The sequence below is a fragment of the Aulostomus chinensis genome, chromosome 17, assembly GCF_037954235.1.
Source record: "Aulostomus chinensis isolate RoL2024-O1b breed Wild chromosome 17, RoL_Achi_v1.0, whole genome shotgun sequence".
In the NCBI taxonomy this organism is placed as follows: Eukaryota; Metazoa; Chordata; class Actinopteri; order Syngnathiformes; family Aulostomidae; genus Aulostomus; species Aulostomus chinensis.
This window is the reverse complement of record NC_141336.1, coordinates 17,336,862-17,364,345: the sequence shown is the minus strand read 5'-3', so window position 1 is coordinate 17,364,345 and position 27,484 is coordinate 17,336,862. Positions and strand designations below refer to the sequence as shown.

At 43.1% G+C, this 27,484-nt stretch overlaps 1 long non-coding RNA gene across 1 annotated transcript; it reads left to right on the top strand.

Annotated features, from left to right (window-relative positions):
* Nucleotides 1-390: 390 nt before the first annotated feature.
* LOC147246534 (uncharacterized) lies at nt 391-27,484 on the top strand. The gene is made up of 3 exons (XR_015109812.1): nt 391-593; nt 26,541-26,605; nt 26,725-27,484. It is a non-coding gene; the product is annotated as an uncharacterized LOC147246534 (long non-coding RNA).

Below are 27,484 nucleotides of genomic sequence, written 5' to 3'. Positions count from 1 at the left end.
GATTCTATTCTTGTTATGGCTGTTCACATCTGCTCTGCAGTGTTTTGGCTCGTGAAAAGTAGACAGTAATGGGATTTTCAGCCAACTGATAGATGCAGTCTTTATTTACCGTTTTCTATTAGTCTTTTTCCTCTGTGTATGCATATGTACTGTATATGCGTGTATATACATATATGTTAGTGTATATATACACATATACATATATACATGCACAAACATATATACATATTTTTATGTTGTGTTTTACATGCATATATTATTTAGAAAGTATTTCTTCTTGATCAAATTTGTAACTGAACTACGTTTCCCACGACTATCGCTTTTACTTCCTGTAACAGCGCTGATTGGCGACAGCGTCACTTAGTTCAAAATGGTGGCGTCAACGGTGAAAGGAGCGGTAAACGTTCGGTTTTCAGCGCTAAAAACGGATTGCTGCGGAAAAGAGACGAACAGTATCATTTTGCATTTATTCTGGAAAGACTCTGAAAGGTGACTTAAGTTCCAGGCGACACTGTAATGCTTCTGAGAGCGATATAGTCCCACCTGACCGGGTTGAAAACGAATTCGCGGTCAGCTTCCGGACACCTTTTATGGTAAGTAAACACCTTTTTTTCGTCACAAAATAAAACTGTAACTACGGTTGCAAAATTCGTAAGTGGAAATACTGGAATGCTGTCGTGGGGCCTACCTTTGAGGAGATATATTTTTTCAATGTATGACTAGCTATAGTCATAGTTTTTTTGTACGTTTGAATTCATAGACTACCAAAAAAATCTGAGCCTACACACTGTTTTGAATTTAATAATTTGTCCCAATTCTGAAGCCATAACTTCACAAACGCCGGGGACAAGTCATGTTTCAACACCTGAAACGAGGCAAAGGTTTACCCAACAAAAAAGAAAAGTTTCTTAGTACAAATTTAGGATGAAATGAAGATAATAATAGGTTTGTGCACCAGATGTCAGCCAGTTGCTCCACCAATGAGTCTGATAGAGAAATAGCTTTTACAGAGGACAAGGAGGCCTTGTATCGCAGGTATTCAATAAGTATTGATATGGGACAGTTGACCCTGAATATGACGAATATCACAAGGGTCTTACCTGTCAGACAGCACAGCAGAAACACTAAAAACTGAGTGTACAAAGTACAGGTTGGTTGCGGTAACAAACGTCCTGGTTTTAACTAAACTCCATAACATTTTTTCCTCATTATTTTGCTGCAGTTTTTCTGGTGGTTGTTTCTTCACGTCACTTTTATCAGTGTCTCAGCTGGCTTCAGTCAATAACTCTGATAAACTTACTGTACCTGTTTAGTATCTTTGGACTTAGAGCATGAATTTGTAGGCGTTTGTCAGCACTGGAGAGACTTTTTTTCCTTTCTTTGTGTTTGTTGCATGTCGAGGTTCATGGTGAAGGTGTGCGTGTTTTGTCTTACTTTCTGAGACAACGTTTTTACAAGGTTCTTAAACTTCCTGGTTGCTGCACGGCCTCGTCGTGTGTTTGACCATCTAGGGTCTGCGCTCACTGGGCTGTGCCTAGGCTGAAGTGGGTTCCTCAAGAAGTAGGTCAAAAAAACACAACAAGTCCTAGGTCCTGGGGTGTGTTCACACAAAAAAAAGGGGTAAATTCTTTTAAGAATGACAAGTTCCTCTGGTAGGCATGCTTTTGAGGGCTGCTACTGTTTCAGATACTGGCTTGTAGCTGACTTGTAGCTGACCTATAGCCGACTTGTAGCTGACATGTAGCTGACTTGTAGCTGACCTATAGCTGACTTGTAGCTGACCCATAGCCGACTTGTAGCTGACTTGTAGCTGACCTATAGCCGACTTGTAGCTGACTTGTAGCTGACCTATAGCTGACTTGTAGCTGACCCATAGCCGACTTGTAGCTGACTTGTAGCTGACCCATAGCCGACTTGTAGCTGACTTGTAGCTGACCTATAGCCGACTTGTAGCTGACCTATAGCCAACTTGTAGCTGACCTATAGCCGACTTGTAGCTGACCTATAGCCAACTTGTTGGTGACTTGTAGCTGACCTATAGCCAACTTGTAGGTGACTTGTAGCTGACCTATAGCCAACTTGTAGGTGACTTGTAGCTGACCTATAGCCAACTTGTTGGTGACTTGTAGCTGACCTATAGCCGACTTGTAGCTGACTTATAGCCAACTTGTAGGTGACTTGTAGCTGACCTATAGCCGACGTGTAGCTGACCTATAGACGACTTGTAGCTGACCTTTAGCCAACTTGTTGGTGACTTGTAGCTGACCTATAGCCGACTTGTAGCTGACCTATAGCCAACTTGTAGCTGACCTATAGCCGACTTGTGTTTGCCTCTGTTTCCACGGGAGGGTGAAGAAGTCTGGTCGTCCCTCACATGCAGATTTGCTGCCGTAAGCACGTTGAAGTGGTCAGGTGGATCATTGAGAGCCAGTGCTTTTAACTGATCACAACAACAAAGGTTCTCACGCCCTTAATCCTCTCGGGCTCTTATCTCTCATCCCTCCTCACCCATCACCCATCTCATCGGCTCACGTAGGATCAGACCTACCAGCACAGACGTTCTCATACCTTTCTCTTTCGGCACGCTTACTTTCTCTTTGTCCGTGCTGAATGCTCCTCTCCTACTTTGACCAGCTCACTGCTTCTTTCCCCACCAAGGGCATCCGGGTCAGAAAGAGCACACTTCACCCGCTGACTTTTTAAACAAAAAGCAACATCTTTAAATTCAACCAGATTTTGAACGTTTTTGATTCTTATCAACAATATCCTTCATCATTGAGCCCCAGTCGGCTGTGTAGTCATGACATTGGCAGAAAAAAGGCATTTGAATACTTTTTGACTGTCTCCTTTTAAATTTTATGATGTAATCACATTAACGCTGTTTTTTTTTTTTTTTACTCCCTTGGTAAATCCCAGCCAGCACAGCTCAATGTGGCCATTTGCCTTGATATCAGCAGAATGAATCAAGCTTTAAAGTCTATTAGTCTTATTAAAAATGGCCCAGAGGGAGCCTCTATGGCTCGTGTATTTCCAGGTTCTCTGTGTATTGCAGTTAGCTTTAGATTATTAGGACTTATTGGAGTAACAAGCTAATGGAATTAAGGTGTTGGATTTCATGCACCGTTGCCAAGATTGAGCATTAAAAGGATGTGTGCTGAATAAATAGTGCTTTAAGACGATGAGATTCCGACACTGGCGAGATTCGCCTGTCAGAGGAGGATTGTTTGAAACTGTCAAGGCCACGCAGAGGCCGAGACGGATGGAGGATTCAGGCAGTGGATTTCTCTTCTAAAAGTGGATTTTTAGAAGTTGATAAACTCTCCAAATGCTGAATGGAAAAAAAAAACAACAACCCTCTTTTCTGCATATCTAGAATTCAGACCGGAAATATAAAAGGCGAGTGAAAAGAACTGCTGGAAGCACACCTAAAGACACCAACACCCTCTTGATGAAAAAGCAATTCTATGCAGATCTATGTTTGCCAGCTAATTACGTACATGAAAAGCAGAATCAAAATGAATTTCAAACATTAACCAAAATAAACTCGTGTTTTGTTTCATTTCTCCGTCAGCGGTGCCAGAACAGAGCCCTCTCCATTACAGATAATTCATCTGATGTTTGTGTTTGTTGGTGGATTAGCTGGGAGGCGTTGCTGTTGGCCCAGGCTGTAAAACGCTCTCATCTGTATTTTAATGGACTAAGAAGCAGTGGGAGGATGTGGCTCCGTGCCATGATTTCACAGTGAAAGAGGGGATCGTATGTAGCAGGTAATCTATTTGTGAGAGTGTTTTATCCATATAAATGGAATTAGTGGATGGTTGACGACACATTAAAAAGGCAACACTGAGTGAGTATGAGTTTACCTCAGTGCCTGAGGATCCAGATTTGATCAACCCTAATTGGGAATTCTGGGCGAAATGTTTCGATGCTTTAACGGTGCCGGGGATGTGAGGGTAAACACACTCACACACATATATATAAAATTGTGTGCACAGACTTTCATGTAGGACTGGATTCACAGTGTTCCTATGCCGTACATTACCTCCAGCTTCTGTATCAAATATGTTTCTTAGGTTATTTTTAAAGTCGAGAATATGGGGAAAGACTTGCCAGGAAGCTTTAAAAAGTTCTTTATTTGTTATTCTCAAGTTAACTTGAACCCAACCTAAAAAAAAAAAATTATCCATTAGCCACCAATGTATGGTCCTTCTCAAGGAATGTTGTTGTTGTTGAGTCCAAGTATGGAATAATATGTTTTGAATGTCTGTCTTTATTCAACAAAACATATTTCCTCATCATCTGTTGTTTATGATGAGGAAACAACACATTTGAATATTTGAATTTTGGGCTTCTCCAATTGTTTTACAAGCAGATAATTCTTTTTTTTAATTTCCTATTTCATAATGTTTACATGCTTTTTAAAAAAAAATGCGAATATCGTAAAAATGTGTTTTTCTACATGTAATATCATCATGCCAATATCGACTTTTGGCCGAATGAGTTGTAAAAATGACTGCATTTCGGATCCGATGTCATCCGGTAGATTTACTGTTCAGTAATCAGCGGGAACCATTTGACAGTTCTTCAAATATTCACTCCCCCGTTCAGAAACCTGCGCCGCGGCCTCAGCTTTCAAGATAAGTCACAATTCTACAATTTTAAAATGTTTAATGAACATTCAGACATCATGTCGCATCCCCAATTTTTCCTCACTTTTGGGGGAGTTTTCAGTGAAGCCCTGCCTCACCTACACGTGCTCGTTTATTTATTAATTTGTTCTGTTGTTTGGGTCTCTTTTTAAACAAACCTGTATAAAGAACTAAAACTATGGCAACGTGATGGTACGGTTGAATGGAATAATCTTCAGTTTTGATTTAAATATTCATTCATTTCATTTCACCAGTTTCCTGTTTAAATGATTGGCCACAGAACGTACCATTCCCAGCAAATGTTTCCTTAAAGTTGAACCGTAAATGACAGCATGCTTGCAACACACACCCACAGTGAAGCGCGCGCGCATGCACGCACGCACACACACACACACACACACACACACACTCGTTCGTATACACAGAGAGCTTACAGATGGTAGAGTCCCTCTAACCCCGGCTCTTTGTAGCCCTTTCGCAGTGTGAGAAGAGGAAGAAAAGGCATGTCTTTTATCAGGCTCTCAACGCAGCAGTGTTGACATTGGGATGGCACCTAATTAGGTTAGGCCCAGCACAGCATGCATGGTTAACTAGGCTGGCCTAAGCCTCAGGCTCCGCAGATCCCAAGGTGACTGCCACACTAACAGCTGAGCAATGATACTACTAATGTACTTTTAACATTATCTGTCTCCTAAAAACATTATTGCAGCAAATACACACAGCCAGGGTTGTTTCTCTCCCCTTACTTCTTTTACACATAATGATAAAATAATATTACATTAAAGTATCCTGGATTATCCTGAGCTAACATAGAGAAATCTGTTTGACTTATCTATTCCTTTTAGATATTATAAAATCTGATAAAGATTATAAAATCTACTTAAAAAAACAAACATCTCGCAAAGTGATTCCTGTGATAAAGATGAGTTCATAAAAGTCTTTTATGTTGTAATAGAAATTACTGTTAATTAAATTTCGTTTGACCTAACTTCACTTACTTTTTCAGAGCAAATCCCTTGTCTAGAATTTTGTTTTTTTAAGTAGGGTGAATTTGTCATGTTTTTCAGTTCACAAACCTGTACATAAAGCTGAGTGTTGTGTAATGGTACTGATGTTTATAGTATAAAGTGAAGTATTTATCCAGTCATCTTTGCGTACTTGCACAAGAATCAATTGAAACACAGATGTTATTATAATTCCAATACCATGACAACATACCGCCGTCAACATTTACTTGATAATGACAAGTTAAAGTGTAAAGGAGTCAATTGCCACTGTAAAGATGTACTTTCACATGCTGAAAAGCGGGATGGAAGTATGCGTACTCAGAGTTTACCACCCCAAAAAAGTATTTGAAATTTAAAAAGTGAAGTAGTATCACATCACGAACAAACTGAGTGTATCTGTAATATTTTTTGCAGCACTTTTGCAGTACGTACAAAGGTTCCAACTGCAAAAGTATCATAAAAGTTCTTTTTTGTTGTATTGCAAAATAAAACTTAATATGTAAAGCATACTAAAAATATACCTGTATAAACTCAAAGTGGACAAATACAGTCAGAGGAAGTACTGCAGTATTACTAATAATAGTAGTGCAGAAATATCGATATTTAAGTAAACTTACTTGAACTTTAGGTGTCCTTATCGGTTAGTAAGGGTTTTATCTGAAGTGAATGAAAAAATGTTGCAAAAGGAGAATATTTGAGGCATTTAAATACATATACTCATATATACATGTTCATATATATTCTTTCAAATATTTTGAAATGTTTCATTCAAACTTTGATGTAGAATTATCTTGTTACCTGCAAACCTCCCATATTCCGATGCGGTGAGTCCACATAAATCAGCTTTTATATGACTTGAATCGATTCCAGTCATTGCTTGGCGGCCCAAAGTGTGAGCCAAGGTTCAGTTTGATCCATTCCATGCAAAAGAATAACAATTATAATCACAATAACAGTGAAAGGCTTAAAACAAATATTTAGAAAATATGTATAAGATTCCTGTAAATTATTCTTTTTATGAAAATACTCTGCATTTAATCCATCATCTTTTGTCATAATTTGCTCAGCTGACAGTATGGCTGCGCTGGAATCTTTAATAAGTTCTTTGAATGAAAGATATACCATTTAGAGTCAATTAAGATGGCATATTTCAACTGTTAGATCCTCTAACTGAAGGACACAGTGGGACGGGGGGTGGGAGGCCGACAGAAGCTGTGTTTGGGTTCAGTTTCACAGTTCTCTTACTTCCCCCGAGGGGCTGAGCTTTGTAGCACCATAAACAGTTTCCTTGTGTGGAATCCCCTCCTCTGATTCAGTTTCTGCTTCATTGCCAGTTTGCCATTATTGATGGTCAAGCTGGAAAGAGGATGTGAGCTGCAGAAAAGAGGATGTGGTCTGGGAGTATCCAATCTCTGTGCTGACATGTGACATGATGATTAAAAAAGGGATATTTCAGTGTATCAGGGCGATAGGAGTGTGTGTGTGTGTGTGTGTGTGTGTGTGTGTGTGTGTGTGTGTGTGTGTGTGTGCGCATGTGTGCACGCATGCTTGTGTGTGTGGGGGGGCTGGGGTGGGGTGTGTTGAACTGGCAACAGAGCATCTTGGTCTCTTAAGGTCATGTTAGCTCTTCACAGGTGTCAGAGAATGAAATGAGATCATTTGAATGTCTGAGGAGGAGAGTGTCTGGGCTGCTCATAAAGAAAGACAGAAGGAGAGAACTGCAAGAAGGGGAGGAGGTGGAGGAGGAGGAGGTGGAGGAGGAGGAGGGGGGTAATAGGAAGAAAACAGGAGGGAAGGAGGAGGAGGAGGGGTGTCCGGTCATGTTCAAGCCCAGCTTCTTTGAGAAAGAAGAGGGAAAGACGCTGGGAGAAAGAGGGGGGGAAAAGAAAGGAGAGCACTTTGCAAGCCACCCAGGCTTCATTACCATGTCAATCTGAAGAAAGAGAGATAGAGAGGGAGAAACAGGCCGGCCAGGGCCCAGCAGTGGGGCCGGATCCATATGGTGCTGCCGGCTCTGGAATGAATAGTGAATGGAGCGGCTGGGCGCTGGGCTGCTGGAATCTGCCTCCAAGCCTTTGTGAACAGGATGACCAAAGACAAGAGGGAGCTCTGCAGATGGCCCAGGCTATAAATAGGTAGCTAGTCTATCTCCGTGCTGTCACTCTTCTTGTCTATCTGCCTCCCAGCTTCCCCGCAACCCACCCCACATGCTGCCAGCACCCTGGACACCACCAAAAACCCAGGAAATAAAAGCCAGCGCCTGCACTCATACCATCATATCGCCACTGGACTCAGAGTTGCCCTCACAATTTTTCAGCCCGCCCTGTTGTCAAACACATATCAGTCATTTGTGTTTATGATACAGATACAGAAGAGGGATGGCACTCAGTGTGCGTGTGTGTGTGTGTGTGTGTGTGTGTGTGTGTGTGTGTGTGTGTGCGTGTGTGTGCGTGTGTGTGTGTGTGTGTGTGAAGAGAGAGAGAGATCAAGCAAGCGAGTGAGTGAGTTGCTAAGTTGCTCACACACAAGCTGAAGAAGGCGAGGAGAGATTGAGCAGTTGTGTTTTCAGTCCAAACTTCTCGCAGATGGACTTTAAAGTGAGTGATAAATCCCTGTCCAGATTGAGGGTCCTTTTGTCATTAAACTAAGCCTTAGAACTGCTGTCCATCTGGCTACGTGTGAGTGTGTGTGTGTGTCTGTGTGTGTGTGTGTTTATATATGTGTGTGTGTGTATGTGTGTATACACTGGACATAATTCGGTAGCAGAAAGAGCATAGCCTTCCTTTTTAAGTATCACTGACTGTGTAGCACACTACAAGCTAGCCTTCTGCTCTGTCTTCTTCACTCCCTCCATCTAACACACACACACACACACACACACACACACTTTTCCGAAAGATCTTGTAAACACATCTCTAAGCCACCATGTGTTTTGTCTGTAACAGCCCCAGCAGACTTGGAGGTGCCTGATCTGTGAGCTAACACCAAAGATAATTGTAAGGAGTGATGGAGCTCAGAACCAGACCTGTGGCGACAGAGTGAGAGATGACGTGTGTGTGTGTGTGTGTGTGTGTGTGTGTGTGTGTGAGAGAGAGAGAGAGAAAGAGAGAGAAGTAATCCACTGGTAAACAGAACAGAGCAAGTTGACTGGATGAGTTACGTCTGGACCACACAGAGTAAAAGACATTCAGGAATGGCTGCTGGCATCACACTCAGGAGAGAAAACGCTTCTTCTCATATTTACCACGTTTCTGTTCTCACCAGTAGGACGTTTCATGATTTGTTTCAGTGCAGTTGGAGTTGCCTACATGTTTGCAATGACTCGAAAACACTCTCTCGACAAGTTATGGCTCTTTTGCAGTGACAGTATCAAGGCGACATCACTGGGTCAGCTGCTGATGTCACACATCCTTGCTGCATCATGACATCATCAAGCTGCTTCACCTCAGCAGACATATTTCAAGCTGAGTGTGAAACTTGTGTGTGTAATTATGCATTGCAAAATATGAGTTGAGTCATTCAGTCCTGAATGATTATATCATGTTTCTCAGGACAAATAAAAAAAACCCATCATCATTCTTCACTTCCTTTCAAGTTTAGACAAAAAATATTCTGTTTAGGGAAACAATATTTGTAAGCATTAAACTGAATCTCATGTCATATTTATAATCAGATCAATATTTACTTCACTCCAATGTGCAAGTTGGTATCAAAGTCAGCAACAAAACTCAAAGTATTAACTGATTCGGTTTTCTCTTATTCTTCTCTATTTTATTACTTTTGATATTATTATCATTCTGTTTTTATTTGTCTTACATAAACACAAAATGTATAGGAGGTTTTTTATGTAAGAACCAGGAAGGAGAGTGAAATTAAGCTTTCTGAAGTGTGAGATGAGCATGTGATCAATGTCATGTCTGAAACACAAACTGCAACAAAGTACAGGAGACAACAGAAGAACATGCCTCAGTACCAGCGAAGCCTTAGAGCCCACAGCAGACACAATTCTATCTCTGGATGAATTATAAGATTGAGTATGAGAGTAAACGATGCGTTAATTCACAAACGCAGCGTTTGCTTGTCTCTCTTTTTTTCTTTGAAGATGCCTGAAAAGCTCTTCTCAGTAGAGGCACTTCATCTATTTGTACTTTATATCTCTGCTTGTAGAAGATGCTGCAGTACAAAATCAAGGAGTTATCAAGCCAAACATTCTGATACGCTGTAGGGAAAACGTAACATACACATTTTTTTATTGTCTGGCAGGAGGTTTTCTGATTTGGTGCAAGGCAACAGTCATTATCCATCAACCTGGTGTTTTGTCGCAGCAACCCGGAGGTTGTTAAATGTTTGCTACGATTGCGGCGGTGCTCAACTTGGAGAATGTGCCATTATCAGCCATGCTTCACGCAGTCGGGACACAAAAATATCTTGAGTGTGGCGCCATGACATCACAAACTATCTATTTGGTTGGAGGAAAAGGTCATGTAATTGCAACATGCTCTGTCATTAAAAGGGCACAGCATTATTATGTAACATGACTTATTATCAAAGATTTAAAAAAACTACGCACATTCTTTTTCTGCTTTGACCTCATCTATCAGTCTCTGTCTCTGTCTGTCTCTCTGTCTGTCTGTCTGTCTGTCTCTCTCTCTCTCTGTGTGTCGTCTGTCCGTCTGCTAAAAGCTTGGACTCCCAGCTGGCCTGGGCGTGATGCAGCTCACCTCCGTGCTGTTTAGGCTTTAGGACAGTGAGCGACTTAGCAGGTTTAGACCAAAGCAAACAGAAGACCACCATACAGGATGGGAGGGAGCAGGACAGATGGAGCAGGGATCAAGTCCCTCTGTCCTTCTCTCTTTGACTCTCTTTTTGGTCTTTCAGCCATTATGTTGACCATCCCTGTGTCTAAAAGTTTTCCCTGCTGCTCTCAAGTAGTACAGTGTTTCTGTTACACATATTTATACATATAATGTTAAAGAATTGCCCCCCACAGAGCTTAATCTGGCAACCTGCCTTTCCCGTGACCCCCCCCCCCCCCACCACCACCACCACCACCATCACCACTACTGACACATGCACTCAGAAAGCACCAGAAAATGACAGATAGTGAGACAGAAGTTGTTTTTGTCTTTTCCTTTTTCTCCCTCGCTTCCGCATATGGTCATCCATTCTGCCCGTCTATCTGTCTGTCTGTCATTACAGTAAATCAGAGGGCTCTTCGGCTTTATCCAAGCGTCCTTCTGGCTGGGACGGCTGCAGCAGATGTTGGAGCCTGGGACAAAATGGATTTCCCCCTGCCGAGAGCAGCTTTTCTTGCCCTCCTTAATGGAGGCTCCTTGAAATGCTAATGCCCCACCATTAGTATAGCGGTGGTCTAGCATAGTGATGGTGGGAAAGAAAGGAGAGACCGCTATCCTTGATAGAAAAAAAAAAGAAGCCCGAAACCTTTGTTAGTGAACAACCCCTGGAAAATATACTTTGCTTATGCAAAGATACAGAGTGGAGATATTTCCCCTTAGTGTGTGTGATGGCATCTCCTCCACTTGCCCCCCCCCCTCCTCAAAGTTCATCTCAAAAGAGGGATAAAACCAATTTCAAGCATCTGCATTTAAAGGATCAGGCGGCGAATCCGAAATTAGGAGGCTTAACTCAATGAAAATGTTTGATGATCAGCCATCGCTTGCTGTTATCGGAGGAATCAAACAGCAAAGTGGTGAACGGCGTGCACATGTTTTCACTCTTGCGAGAGCAGGAGGAGGAGAAGGAGGAGGTACTCCATTTCTAGCAATGGAATGGTTTGCAGTTTTGTGCGAAGAGACGTCTTACATGTAGATGAAAAGTGTTTGCAGGTAGGAGACAAGAAAATATTGATGAAGTTTACAAGCAGAACTTATTTTCATGCATGAGCATGTAAAAGCTACAAGAATTTTTTTCCTCTCTTTTGCTATTTCTTGCTTAGTCCCCCCTCCCCGACACACGTACACCCACCCCACTCTCACTCTGACATGCACACAGATTTATCGCTCTGGACACTCTTGTCCCTGTCAGCAGCTGGCGGGCTGAGTCTTGTTTGAGCTTGTGTGTGTGTGTGTGTGTGTGTGTGTGTGTGTGTGTGTGTGTGTGTGTGTGTGTGTGTGTGTGTGTAGCCCCAGTAAAGCCTGCTGCTCTGCTCTGCTGTGCTGGCCAGACCATGTGGCCACTTTAAAGCTCCTTTCTGAGAGGCCTGTGTAGTTGTTAAGGAGCTCCACTACACTGGCATTTGGCTCTGGGAATCCCTCTGCCAGCTGTAGCCTGCACACCCCCTCCCCGCTTCACTTCCCTCTCTCTCTTTTCCCCTCTTTTCTCTCTCTCTCTCTCTCTCTCTCTCTCTCTCTCTCTCTCTCTCTCATGTTCTCCCTCTCATAGTTACACTTGCCTGTATTCAATCCATCTCTGTTCTTTCTTTCTGTTTGTATTTGTTGCTTGCCTACTCTCCATCTCTCTGTCTGTTCCCCTCTCTCTCTGTCTGTTCCTCGTTCTGACCACGGTATCTGCATAATCTATGTAGTGAAACATCATTGCGGACCTTCTGTCTCTTCTGGCACCGGTCCGGCTGCACATGTTTTCTCCTGTATACCTGCTCAGATCGCTGGAAATGCACTTTGGCAACTAGCACAGAGCCACATGTGGCAATGATGGCTATTTAAAAAAAAAAGGGGGGGGGGTTATAGGGAAAAAAAGGATTGCAGGTACTAATTCTACAAATAATAGAGCTTACATATTCAGAATATAAATCCACTATTCTTGTGCCGCTTCTGCACACCTTTCATGCTTTCTATTTTTTTCTCTCCCCCTACTGGCTCACACACAGACACTGGAAGGTTGCATCCCTCTGTGACTTTGGCTGACCTTTTATGGAGAGCAGAGAGCAGGTGCACCTGTGTCCTGTTCCCTGGCTCATACTCCCAAGGTCTGCGGTGCACATCTGCTTGAGTGCACTTGCTTGTACACACAATGAGGACATTTGCTTGTATTGTCATCAACTCCATTTGCGCTGGAGGTCCCAGGCTGCAGGGTTATGGATGAATTGTTGAGGAAGGCCAGCATCTCTGATATCTATTCACCGATCTGCTGATATTTCCTCAGGGAGGAAGGTTCTTTTCATTTTGTGCACATCATACAGCAGCTCTTATTTAAATACATGCATCTCTAGGGAGGATAATATCTCTATACATGCCGTGGCTTTCATGTTCAAGGTGAATCTTCTAGTTGTCATATTCAGAGGTAAATTATCAAGATATCGCTGACTGCTTTACTCTGTAATTATCATTTTAATGTGATGGCAGTGCAATATCAAAGAGCATGGAAATCTTAATGTGTTTTTTTTTTAATACAAGTCACAGGAAGTCCTCAATTGATGTGATAACTAATAGTTAACGACCACACTTCAAGGACAGTCTGAGAAAAAGTGGTAATTTTGACTTCTCCGTCTATTTAAAACAAGACAAGACTCATATTTCTCAGCAAAGTTTGGATCTCCTCTCCTCTCCTCTCCTCTCCTCTCCTCTCCTCTCCTCTCTCCTCCTCTCCTCTCCTCTCCTCTCCTCTTCTTTCTCCTCTTCTCTCCTCCTCTTGTCCTCTCTCCAGAGATGGCCGTGCAAGCTGGCGTCCTTTCACTCCACAGATGTCTCTGTTCCTATAGGGCTCTCACTGCGAGATGTGTTGGCAATCCTGTGAAACGCACCTAACACACGCGCCCCGACACACACACACGTTCACAGATGCTCTCTCACACACACACACACACACACACACACACACACACACACACACACACACACACACGCACGCACGGCACACAAACACACACTCTTTCTGAAACACACAAACACGGTGTGATACTGCTGTTGTCGCTGCTGGAGTCAAAGTCTGTGAAGACTCTCTTATCTTGGTTCCTTCCTTTTCCTGTGTTCAAAAGAGAGATGGAGAAAAGTGAAAAGGAGTGTGTTTGTGTGCATGCTCTTTGTGTATGTGTGTGTGAGTGTGTGTGTGTGTGTGTGTGTGTACACCCAACACATCCTGTGTGATAACCTGGTGTAGTCTGGATCTGCCTGCACTCTCAAGTTGGGTGTGAGGAGGTTGTCACCACATACCTGAGGATGGTAGGATTAACACTTGCTTTGAGCACATGTGTGCCATGTGTGTTTGTCAATGAGCACATCACATTTTTCAATGTAGTTTTGATAATTCCAGACATTTACCTGGGTTTTTATGATGATGATCAGTGCAATTAAAGGTGGACTGAGTCACTGAAACGGGATCAAGAAGTTCTCTGAAGAGACAAGAAATTTTGTTGATGTCCTTCATCCACTTTTAATCAAAAGTACTGCGTGTGACCACGACTCCTATAAAGACTAGCATGTTGGTGTGTTTTTCTGTTTTCAGTGCTCTGATATGTTCTCTTGTTGGCTGTACTGTTGTGTGTCACTCTCCCTGTGTGTGCGCGCGCGAGTTTGTGCGAGAGTGTGTATCCACAGCATGGCAGTCCATCTGTCTCCAGGAGAGCAGCTTCCTGTTCTCTCCCTCTCATCTCTGCCACTGCAGGAACACACAACCTGGTCTGACATCCGCTCACAGACACACACGCACAAACACACACACACACACACACACGAATATACACCTTCTGTCTGTCTGTCTGTCTGTCTGTTTACCGACACACATTTGTCTGTCTGTCTTTCCACACACATTCCCATAAAGCTCATCAAAGCCAGTCATCTGCCTTCCTTCTGTCTCTCTGTCTGCCTGCGTGTCTGCCCATCTATTTGTCTGTCATCCAAACGGTCACAAATGATGGGGTGGAGGGGTGCGGTGGGGGTGGGGGTTTCACACGCGCCATTTGGAAACCCCAGCTGAAGCTCAATAGAGTGCTAAATCGCAGGGACACAAAATGGCTGCAACAAAGTAACGTCTGCAAAATGGCGACAGATGGGAGGTATGACATTGAGTCAAAGGTTCCTGAGTCTGTCCAGCCATTCAGCGTTGTGATGATCTTTACGTCAGCGAGAAGTTCAAGGAGGATGATGTGTTGATGTTCTATAGGAGGTGAGCAGATCAATCACTGCTGGCCCGGATGGCTAACAATCACTGTCCCATGGATCCTTGTTTGCTTGAGAACAGTGGTGCCTGGAGTGTGTGCAAGCAGAGCATTTGTACGTGGGTGTGTGTGTGTCCAAGGGGGGACATTGATTGGAGCTATTTCTGCTTTGCCACATGACAGATGCAGCCTGTTCACAGCAGAAACGTCAATGCCCACACCTGCTTGGGTGGTGAATGTGAGGCATCGCTGACGATTGCCTCTGTGTAGCCAGACAAAGTAGGAGGAAGTTACATGCAAATATTTGCAAGAATGCGAGTTAACACAGTGGCACAGTATCAGAACTTTATTAAAACATGACAAGGTTTCTGCTCAAATCAATCCTTGGGGGTGTTATCTGCATGTAGCCACTAACACAGGCAGTAGAATGGGACAGCAGTGTATGAGGAGTTGCTTATTGTTTCTATGAGAGTATACTATGATCACATTTCCATCCAGTACGATCTGCTCTGCACTGTGATGGGACAATCTGTTGATCTGAAGAAACGATAACCCTATATCATTATATCCCTGCACATATGTGTCAGCTACACTGTCTGCAGATTAAAGAGAGAGAGAGAGAGAGAATATCGTGATGAGGACATTCCTGGCACATAAAACTGTTTCAAATTAGAGAAAAAGAAAGAAAAAAAAAAGAGCCAGCCCTAAGTGTCGGGGAGTGTTTGACGCAGGTAGGATTATAGGCCCTAATAAGTTATAAATGATAGTAATGGCCATCTGTTCGCCTATAGGGAGCTCCTAGCCAGCTCTGATTTGGCACGCCGAGCCGCGGCACGACAGACACTCCTTTGAGCATTGGGCGTTTAGAACGCAGCCACCTCGTGCCTGGGCATTTGCTAAATTCAGACCTGACACTCTGACAGCAGATGCTCAAAGCTAGACTTCAAGATGAGGATAAGTAGAGCTTTTTCCCTCCTCACCAGGAGCATTGTGAACACTTATGGAACTGTCACATGTGCCTTCTACATGGACGATTAATACCAACCAATTAAGGCTGCTGGTTGTTGCAGCATGTACAGACTGAAAATCCACACGCACCACAGGGAATGCACAGTTCTCAATGAAAATATGGTTTTAAACAGGACAAAACACCTGAATGTCACACAGCTCAGGCAGTAATTGAGTGCTTGTGGACTGCTTTGTCCATGGTAACCATGGCCTCTCCATCTGTGTGTGTGCGTCAGGGCTCTGGTCTTAGCCCTGTGGCAGGTGTCTCATCCCAGTGCAGTGTTTGCAGTCTGGCCCCTCTAAGCACTGTAGCCTGTCTGAGGCAGATTACACACACACAGGAGCAGATGGGTGCAGACCTCATCACCCACAGATACACAAAGCAAGGCCAGGCCAGCTGAATGTACTGGATCTATACAGTGTGTACGGTTGTGTGTGTTATGTGTCTATGTGTGGGAAATGATGCATGTTTGTTCTATCATGTATGTTTGCATGTACAGTGTCTACATTATATGTAATCAGAGTGTGTGTGTGTGTGTGTGTGTGTGTGTGTGTGTGTGTACTTTTTGCTCCAGCGTAGCTAAAGACATTAGCGGGTAAACATTCTAATCCAGTCTCTCTGCTTCTTCCTCTATCTCCCACACACGTCTCGTCCCAAATCAAGGCTAACTTAGCTGCTGTGGCTTGCTGAGATATTTTTCTTGTCCTCAGGTTCACTCGTATTAAAGGAGGAATTACTAGCATGGCAGGCTAAGATGTTACACTAATGCACCACATGTCTTTTCCCTTATCAGAGCTAGGCTGAAATGCTACGCCATGTTAAATGTCATAAATGCCCAAGGCTAGAACGGCAGCAAAGCTTGCTGACATAAGAACACGTGGGGGGAATTCTCTAGTAAATCTAGACCGGCATCTTGAGAATCATGTATTTTAAAAGCTACACTTTTTGAAGGTGATCTCGCAGAAAATACTAAAGTCAAGCCATTATGGGTGCTCTTTTACATGGAAGGCACCCTAGTTAAACGTCACTTGATGAGCCTGCACCAAGAGGCATATAGGGGTGGTGGTTGGTACCAACTAACACCAGACTTTGCTGTGGGAGATGAGGTTTTGGGTCACATTCATGTCCCAGTTTAAGAATGTTTTTTTGTTTAATCCTTCCAACATCAAGTGTAATTTCTAGAAACTGTTGCCAGCAATTTTGTAAACCACAACACCACAGTAACTGCCACCCAGGGTGCTACATTTTTACACCAGGGGATTTCATGTCCAACATGAAAGGATCCAAAGTGACTCTCTATAGGTATTGTTTTGTGGTGCTGGTATGTAATTTTAACAGATGTCATCCCATGCTGTGTCAAAAAGTGGTGGCCATTTCACACCTGAAGTCACTATTTTGGTTTATTCCAACATGGATGAAAGTAAAGGATGAAAGCGGGACTCACCACGACCAAATTACCCTATGAGAAGATTTAAGTTGAGTCTGTATTTATTACAACGTCAATGGAGAATAATGATGTAAAAACTTAGATTCACTCGAATATAATGAAAAGTATTACATGGCAACATCAGTAAATAAAATCCAAATGACACATTATTGCTAAACCGTGCAGTTCTAACACAAACAATAAAACCAAGCTCACAAAGAAATATTTGCATTTACATGACTGTTTAGGATGAATGTCCTGTGTAAATTTAAATTTCGCATTTTAAGCTCCAACAAAAGGAAAAGAATATGTATTTTTTCAAATGCTATTTTACTATCGTTCTAGTCTTTTGCTACTGTTGTCTATCCCCTCCACTAAAGCCTTCCTTGGAATACCAGAAAAATCTTCTTCCCCAGCCACCCACGCAAGCAGGCTTTGTTTGCTCCTGATTTCCAATATTAAGCAGGTACATCAACATTTCACCGTAACGGTCCAGCTCAGTGATGCAGCTGTGCTCTTTAGTTTCTTCCATCACGGTGAGTTTCTTCAGTTTCCCAGCGATTACAAGGTGATATAAGAAGTAATTTGTTCAGCACAGTCTAGACTGAGGAGAACATGCTCACATATATGCAGTTTATTCATACATATTCACACATTCAGACATGTACACAGACGTTCCTCTGTGTGTTCCTCACAGCTGCTGTCAGATCCTTCATGTGACCATGAGCTGCCGGTCACACATGAAAAGAAGAATGTGTCAGCAACGAGGCTGATTGATGGAACCTTATAAGGGACACTGTGTGTGTGCATGTGTGTTTGTGCGTGCGCGTGTGTGCACATGCATGTTTGTGTGTGTGGGGATGCAATGAGATGGAGCTGTGCTTTGTCCTGTCCCCAGCTGTGTGTATCCTTAGGGCTCTGATGTCCAAACAGGAAGGGGTGTCAGATGGTTGGGGGACGCAACTCTTGGACATAACAACTGAAGAACTGTCTGTCTGTCCATCTCTGACACGCGCGCACGCGCACGCACACGCACACGCACACGCACACACACACACACCATCTCAAACATTCATTCACACTAAGATCCAGAATATTAGATTTTTTTGCTGATATAAGATATTCCGATATTTTTTACAACTAATTAGTCGGGTATAGATGATATTTACCAATATTGATATTATATATATAAAAAAAGTTTATATATGTGGATACTGAAAAACAATTTTTTACATTATGAATGTTATAAAATAGAGTGTCTTTATTTCCAAAACATTTGGAAAAGCTCATTAATTATGTATTTACTGCAATGTTTGCTCATCATCAACAGCAGATGACACGCAAAGTTGATGAGACTTGAGCAGCACTGGACTCGTAAATATCGGACATCAAACGCATATAGATATATTTTAAAAATGACTATATGTCTCAATAGTAGTTTGTTTTCACTCCCCCAGTGCCCTGCCTGGATACTCAGCGGAGATCAACTTCCTTTTTGCTGCCCGTTTGCAACAGGTGGCACATGTTCACGTTCAACAGAAACGCATACACACACTTCTGGAGGATCTTATATTGAGTAATTAAACAGGGTGCATTAATAAAGAAATAGAGAAAATCTGATTTTGATGTCAGTAACCATAAGATGATTGGTTGATTGATAGCTGACATCCACTACAGGAGCGGAATCCATTTGGGACATTAGATCCGTATTGTTTGATACTACAATTCATGGCTGTCATGTCAAATTCCAGTCACTTGTCAGCGTTTGGAATTGAGATTGGACATGGCTATGGTTGTGTGTGAGCCGGCATATGTGTGTATACGCTCTTACGCTGCTCCTCTTCTCTTATTGTCAATCTGTTGTTATTGTGTTTATGTTTGTGGGTGTGAGAAAGAGTGCATGTGTGTGTCAGTGCACGAGTGTATCCTTGTATTTGTGTATGTTGGGACAAATTAGTTTTCAGCTTGACTGCTTGTGTGTGTAAATGAGTTTGAAAGGCTATGTAATCACCCAAGATGGGGACTAAGTGGGCCCTGTGTGTATGTGTGTGTGTGTGTGTGTGTGTGTGTGTGTGTGTGTGTGTGTGCGTATGTGTGTGTGTGTGTGTGTGTGTGTGTGTAGCTGGACCTTTGCCAAATATGTGCCAGGTCCTTTTTTGGTATGTTCCTTCAAGAATGAAGCACGCACATACAGAGAGAGAGACACACACACACACACACACCAACACACACACACACACACACACAAATAAACAGTCTTATGACATAACCAACATTAGTTACAAATAAGTAACAAAATAGATCCATTGTGACTTCATCAAGCCGAGAAGAGATTCGATGGGCAACCCATCTGGAATCTTTTTGTTCTCATAATGTTCCGAGGATATTGTGGGAAAGTTTTTAATTTTGTCCTAGAATGTATTTCTTAGAGGTAAAATAGCACTTAACGGTCTAAAAATGTTTGTTGAGGCAGCTGATTGTCGAATGCTGGTCATACTAAAAATGTCACCTTATTGGAACATTATTTAAAAATGATTCCTTAAAACACTCTTTAAATGTGAGACTGAAACATATTCAGTGACATCCCTGCTAGCCTGGATGAGCTAGCTGACTAATGGCTGACACTGACATGTGTGTCTTTATATAAGAAGGTTATAAACTAGGGAAGGGTGTATTTTTGTCAGAAGATGGCACGAGAGGCAGTATTTCATATGCAGTCTTGGAGAGACAGTAATCTTTTCTGATGCCATACTTAAAAATTCTGAATATGTAAATGTAAACAATCTCAGTTTCTATTTTCTCTCCACCTTTCGGTTGACATCCCTAGTGTTTTGTTTTAAGGATTGTATGGTTCACAATAACTCACAAACTTATGAGAGCGTGTGTGAGGTCACTAAAGGGACAAGTTCACGCAATTCATACCAAAAAACGAAAAAAACGACTATCAGTCAATGATTTAAATGTATGTCCAAAGCTAAACTACAAACACTGTGATCTAATCCACTGATTTTAGTACTTTAATCAAAATAATCTGATTTTTCTGCAACATTTGACCCATAATTCCTCGTGGAATCAGCCCTAAAAACACTCACGTAACACTTGGGTTGAGGGTTTGTATGGATCAATTTTTCCTTTTTAAATGTTCCCACACTGTCCGTGATTTATTTCTTTTCCATTTCACTCATTCCTCCTCTCTCAACTGCTTTCTCACCATTTCCACTTTCTCTCTCTCTCCCTCTCTCTGTCCTGTGATATATTTAAACCATCCCCCTGGGGAGAACAGAAGCCCGCCTCAATCTGGAACCAATTGTTTTGTTCGGTTTGTGAATCCAGAACCAAAACCTTGACAAAAGAACTCTTGTTGCGACCGCTGTGTTATTTGTTCTTGTGTGCCGTTATCAAAGTATTTATTGTGCTGCCGTTGAGGATGCAGAGGCAACCCAAAGCTCACCAAGGCTGTCACTAATATGTAACAGGGTCCAAATGGCAAGAAATGCTGTGGGCAAAAATGTAATAAGCCAGAGCTGTTAGTGATAAAAAGCCACTTTTACAAACTCTTGCAGTGTGATAGAAATGTTTGAGTCCGAAGTGAATGTTTTCATCCTGAGAACTTCTTCTACTACTGGATTTAGTTGTTTTTTTTGCACATAATTTATTTTCAACTGATGAACAGGTTGAATTATTGTTCATTGGCCAAACTTGGTGAATGATAAAGACCTTCAGAGGGGCCTTGTGCTACAGTCAAGCTCAGGGAATTAAAGAAGAAAGCAGACTGCAGGATGTCTATCCCCTGGAGGTCATCTTGGACAGGACCTCTGGCAGTAAATTCATAGGTGTGTGTGTATGTGTGTGTGTGTGTGTGTGTGAGAGACAGGCTGAGCCACCCAGCTGGGAGCCTGTCAGCATATGCCAACTAGCTGAGTGATGGTGCAGAGAGTTAGCAAAGCGAGTGGAGCCACCTGACCCCAATAGGTCACCTGATGACCTTTACTTCAAATACGTGGCTGCAGAAAAAGGCTCCATAAATTACCATGTGCCCAAATGTCAGATCAATAAGGGTCAGCCATCTCACTGGGCAAATATTTGGATGCAATAACAATTAAATGCCTCTCCTTTATTTAAAAAAAAAAAAAAAGGTCAGCCATTTCAAGCTGTAAAACACTCTTAACAGCTGTAACTGGTGATTTTCACCTCTCACGCGTCTTCAGTCACATGCAGAGACAGGAGACAGAAGAGCTCAGGTCTGGACAGAAGTGCAAGGAGATCTCAGGCTGCTCTTAAACCCATTAAGGCCACCTGGGTGTGTAGCCAAGCATGGTTGGAGAGATGGCCATGAGGTGTGTGTGTGTGTGTGTGTGTGTATATGTGTGTGTGAGCGTAGTGGCTGAGAGGTGACCAGGAAGACCAGGCTGTTCAGCAAGATTAGCAGGCTCTCTCACATGTTGCATAACAGATTCCTCCTCCCGTGAAAAACCTGCCCGCGCACTGCCGCCCGCTAAACATGATGGCCTTTTAGTAACCATACACACACGCGCGGAGGAGCTCCTCATTGTTCGGCCTCGCCATCAAAATGCTGCTTTTTATGTCTCTGTTTCTGTCAGTGATGTGTGAGAGGAAAGGTAGGCAGAACGGCCTCTTAACTCACACAGGTTGACTCAAAGCCTTAACAAATGTCATTATCCAGACCAGCCTGGAGGTGATTAGGGAGCATGCTGCTTATGGCTCTGTGTTTAGCATAGACCTCCTGCATCCATTTAGGCCAACTGCTGTGTGTGTTTGTGCATATGGGCCTGGGTTTGCTGGGTGGGTTGGAGGCGGGGTGGGGGTGGTGGTGGCTGTGATCCGATGGGCCTTATAACACCAAATCAAATACAGGGGGAGATGCAGTCTGCCATTTCACTGTCATAAGTGTGTGAGTGAGTGTGTGTGTGTGTGTGTGTGTGTGTGTATGATGGGGGTATGGGGGGTGGGTGGGTTAAGTAATAAACAAAGTCTCCATGGTGACAACAGATGCAGCTGCAGCAAAGAGTTAAGTTGTGTGTCAGCAGTAAGGGCCAACTGTTTTCATTTTCGTGAGTGTGTGTGTGCAGGAAAAAACACCAGCAGTAGGAGCCCAGTGAGAGTCGTAAACACCAGCAGGCCATGACTTCCACAAATAGACCTCTTAGAGAAAAAAGCAGAGGCTGAGGAAGGAGGGGTGGTGCTGGGGTGCTGGGGGGAGAGATTATTTCACACACACAACATTAAAAAAAAAAAAAAGATATGAGAATGCATGGAATGTAATGAGTTTTTAGGGTTGTAGACGGCAAAGAAAATAACTTGATTACATTATGGAAAATGCATAAACAAGGAATCAGTGATATAAGTGCAGCTGAGGGAGAAAAAAAAATCAGTGCAATTCTTCGCTGTGGAAATCCTTAGCTCTGGCATCCACGCATGAGACATCAAGTTCCTCACAGAAGCATGACATCCTCCCTCCCCCAAGCTAAAGCGCAAACAATCTATTCATCAGTCTTCATCATCTTTCATCATTATATGTTAATCCTCCCAGCTCACTCTGGGTCCTTCTTGACAGCCCCCCGCAGTGTCTTTCTCCAGCACTGTTGTGTGGTGAGTGTGCCATCTTGATTCACACATCCTGACAGTGGTTCATAATCCTTCCTTTATGGAAACAGACTGCCTCGCACGCCTGAAAATTCCAAGCTAGATATCGGCACAGAGGCCTCGCCCATTCTTATAGTCGCAGTACATCCACATGTCACCCCAACCTGAGCCTCCTGCTGAGGCTATTTTCCAATATTATTTACGCAGGGACTCTCTTTAGTCCTCTAAGCTGGCTTTTTCAAGGCTTTTCAAAACACATAAATCCCCCCCCCCCACTACCAAAAAAATAAATAAAAAAAAAACCTTTGGAAAAAAACCATATGGAGCACTATACCTTAATCAGAGCAGTCAGTGTGTGTGTGCTCACTAATATTAGAATAATCCCTGGTGATTATGGGAGTGGTTATTAGGATGAATATGGCAGCAGGGTTGGGTCGGGCCGAGCTGAGCCCAGGCTGTGCTGAGAAACAGATGTCAGTTGACCCACATCTGCCGAGCATGCTGGGACATTGGAGTGTCAGGTCACAGCTCTGATCACCTCTGGGACACTGTACATCTGGGCTCTGAAAGATCATTGGTGCACAGCCGTCCCATGAAAGAACGTGGTCTCAAACATTCTTCCCGCCCTGTAGTCTCTCCCTCTCTCTCTCTCTCTCTCTCTCTCTCCCCCTCTCTCTCTCTATCTCTCTCTCTGTCTCTCTCTCTCTCTCTCTGTCTACCTGTCTCCGTCATGCACACCCTTTCCTTATCCATCCACAAACACAAACATGCTCCCTACAAATACTAATATTTCTGGCAAAAAGAACAGGTTTCAGACTCTGATCTCCAGATCAAAAGGTTTTAACCAGCTCTCTTGGATTGTTACCCAGACTGGGGGGCACTCACTGGCACAGCAGCTACATGGAAATTTGGTGCAGCCCGAACACTGAACTGTTGAACTGCACTCATTTTATCATTAATGGGTACAGTGGCTCTATATGACCTGATCCCTCTGTGCAAGCTTTCCAGCACCAGGCACAGTTCCCCTATGAATCTTGGGAGGAAATGAACGAATGAATTTTTTTTTTTTTTTAACGGATCAGGCGACCGAACATACCAGCATGAATCAGACTATTACCATTCAACTCAAAACTGTGAACGTCCACTCGCTGTTGGTAGCAGCAGAGTTGCACAAAGGGGGACACGACCCCCCTAGGGAGTTTGCAGGACTGAGATTGTGGGAGAAACTGCTGCCAAAATTTAGAAAAAGTATCAAAACTCAAAAGGTTCTGTTCAGTAGAAACACTGAAGGAACTGTTGCTGTAGAAAGAGTTGGTCCACACACCACTGTCCTCTGTCCACCTCAGCGCCAACACCATGAGGACCTTACAATCGTAGCAATCACTGCTGCAATATGCACCTCACCGGCAACAGTGTGGCATCTAACTAGAGCAAGATTGCTGATAGATGTAAACCTGTTACTCCACCTCGTGTGCCACAGCAGGGCAAGACTGCTCTCACAAAACCAGCACTGTGAGAAAAATAAAGCTGGCCCCTCATTGATTTGTATGGACCACTGTGTTAGCTCAGCTGGAGTGGAAATGACATAAAATCACAGGGTGGAACCAGGTTAAATCTGGCTGTAATTACCTATGCATGTTCAAAGGTGAAGCTGAAGTAGATAGTGAAGCAGTCAGCTCAATCTGTAATGATCCATGTGCTTCCCTCTTGATATACGTTTTATGGTGTATTTGTATTTTGTACACATGTACACTTTCTCTTTGATAAGGAATTTGATCTGGAATCCTCTGAGCTTTGTTATGTCTCAGCTTCATGATTCGTCTGTAAGGTTATAAGCTGGCCTGACCCCAGGGACTTGACCTGGGTCGGGTAGTGAACCTGTGGTGCCGTTCATAATTCTTTCATAATGGTAAATTTGTAGTCAGAACGCTTACTGATAGTGAAGCTGCGTTGTCTATATGCGTAGCTGTGTTTAGGCTATGTGAAGGTCACATCTGTGCAGAATGTTCTAATTTGGTATTACTGGGTAGTGCCCGACATTATAAGTATGACTGTTTACGGGAGGTCGGACACAGATGTTGAGGGGGAGCTGACTCAACCTCATCTCACAGTGATCCTTGTACGTCTGTCATGGACGTCCAGTAAAGTGGTCCGGTGTAAGCCATCTGAGTCTCAAGCCTGTTTCTTGGCTCTGACAAATTTCTTCATCACACAAAATTCCCCTACATTCTCCCTTCTGTAACGAATGTTGCAACCACTGCTTTGTTAATGTCACGATCATATTATATATATTCTGAAATTCCACGAAATGCTTCAACCTTCAACGCGTATTTTGTTATTAGCGCTAACCAAGATGGCTTCGATTACATCCCTCGTCTCTCCTCTTCCAATGTCTTCCTTATGTGTTTAGATTTTTAGCAAGTTTGACCTGCTAGATCTTAGACCTCTAATCCCCACTGAGGCACTGCATGTGAAATCAGGCATCGCAAATAAACTCAACTTCACTTGGCTGTTAAAATACCACTCCGGAGAGAACATCTCTCAGTCAGGAATGCGTATGAATTAATTGTGATTGTGACGTATTTCTTCTTTGGCATTTTCTCTGATCTGGTGGTTGCTGTAGCTGGTAAAAAAAATGTGAGTTTTGTATTGCATTTTTTACTACATGACATCATCGTAAAACACAGTTCACGCTGACCACACTGTACTGACGGATATATGGAACACGCATGGATGTAAAAGGGGCATTTGTAGTGGCTCCCTCCCACTAACATGAGAATGGAGCGAGGCACAGATTTCCTCATTGCAAAGCCAAACAATGTGGCTTTAAGCTATAGTTGCATTTACTTGAAATGATGTGGTAGACCAACACTGAGAATTACTGAGCACTAATTGAAAACAGCTTGCCGGAGTTCCAGTGGAGACTGACTGTGGGACACAGCCTCCAGTTCTATTGTGTTGGAATACACTGATTCCCTGGTCATTCCTCTGTTCTCCCAGGAGAACTTTACGGTCCTAGATTGCTGGAAGATGACTCACATGGGCCTTTCTGGCCATCAGATGACAAGTTCACATCGTGTCATATTGCCTACTAAGGCGAAGAACATCACATGTTTAGCATCCCAAGATAGTTGGTTCATGGTGAAGTCACTGTTTGAGTTCTGAACAGCTGGAGTTCCTGCTGTGTGGTTTGATGAGTTTACACACTCACTATCAGTTGCAAGCTACAGATTTGGCCCAAAATCTGTGTCGTCCTTGGCCCGAAGCTCTACCGCTCCACCAGCTTTGATGATATGGCAGCCAGGGGGAAAGTACACAAGTACTGGTGTCAAAGTATATGTACTCCTGGTCAAATGGTTCTCCATTACTCCATTACTCAAAACTAGAGTACTCACAAGTACATTTGCTTTGCAAGATCAGTACTTAGCTGTATTGTTCTTACAGAACTAAGCTCCAAGAAACCAACAAAAATCTTTGTCTTAGAAATGTAGTCAAGTGAAAGTAGAGATGCACAATCCAGTCACAATTCCGATCTGATTCCAGTACTCATCTGCTGACACCGATACTGCTTCCAATGTTTAATATTGTCATTATCATAAAGCTTTATGGATACATCATAAAACCCCACAGTGCCTCTTACTAAATTCTACTTTTCACATTCTGATATTGCATCTACAAGGGAAAGTCACAAGTATCCCAAGAAACATTACTCAACTAAAATACATTTACTTGAAAAATGTACTTTTTAATGTATTTCATTGCTGTCCACCAGTTGTGGTGTGTGAATATTCCTGCTGACAGTCAAACGTGGGTGAAACCATCAGCTCCCCAGTGAAGGTAATGAATGAATGTCTTGCAACCCTTCCATCTGCTCCTCTTATCTCTTCCCTCCACTAACTCTCTCTCTGTCTTTCTCTCTGTCTGTCTCTCTCTCTCCTCTCTCTCTCTCTCCCCAGCCTGTCATCCTCCTTGCTGTGATCTTTCCCCATTTCTCCCTGTCTAATTTCACTCTCCTTCCATTCCATCACTCCTGCCTCCGTCCCTCCCTCCCTCTCTCTCTCTCTCTCTCTCTTGCTTGTCATCCCATAGGGGAGAGGGGTTTGATTGACAGCTGGGTTCACCATCTTGACACAGGTCCGCGCCCCTGTCATCATCACTGATTGTCCCATGCTGGCCCTCAGAGTGACAAGCGCCTGCAGAGCCATTTACTCCCGGTGCAGCCGAAAAAAGACCTCCCCTACGACTGACTTTAACCTGGCACGCCTGCTCACACCCGCCCCTCTTTTTCCTTAGTTTTCATTTAAATAACCACACCCTTTTATTTCTTAATTAACCAACAACTTTTCCTCCTGATTTGTTTATTGTTTTCACTTCTCTTGTTTCCATCTCCACGTCACTTCTTGTGCTGAACTCTTCTAATCGTCTTTGCTCCGCTCCCCTATCTAGCGCATGCAGGCCACTATTAATCTAAAGGAATCTGCCAGATCTTAATCAGGGTAATTACTGTGTTTGTTTTAACTTAACACTGATGACTCCTGTTGAGCTACTATCTTTGAGCGGGCTACAACAGATGGGGTGCTTAGTACTCTTTTGGGAAGGCTGACAGGAGTCTGGATCGAGCTGTAGGATTTTTTTTTAGCTTGATCTTTGTCCCCTTAATTTTACCTGAAAAACAGAGTTACTTTTCTGTAGAGGAGGTGAAATCCTTTAAGCTGA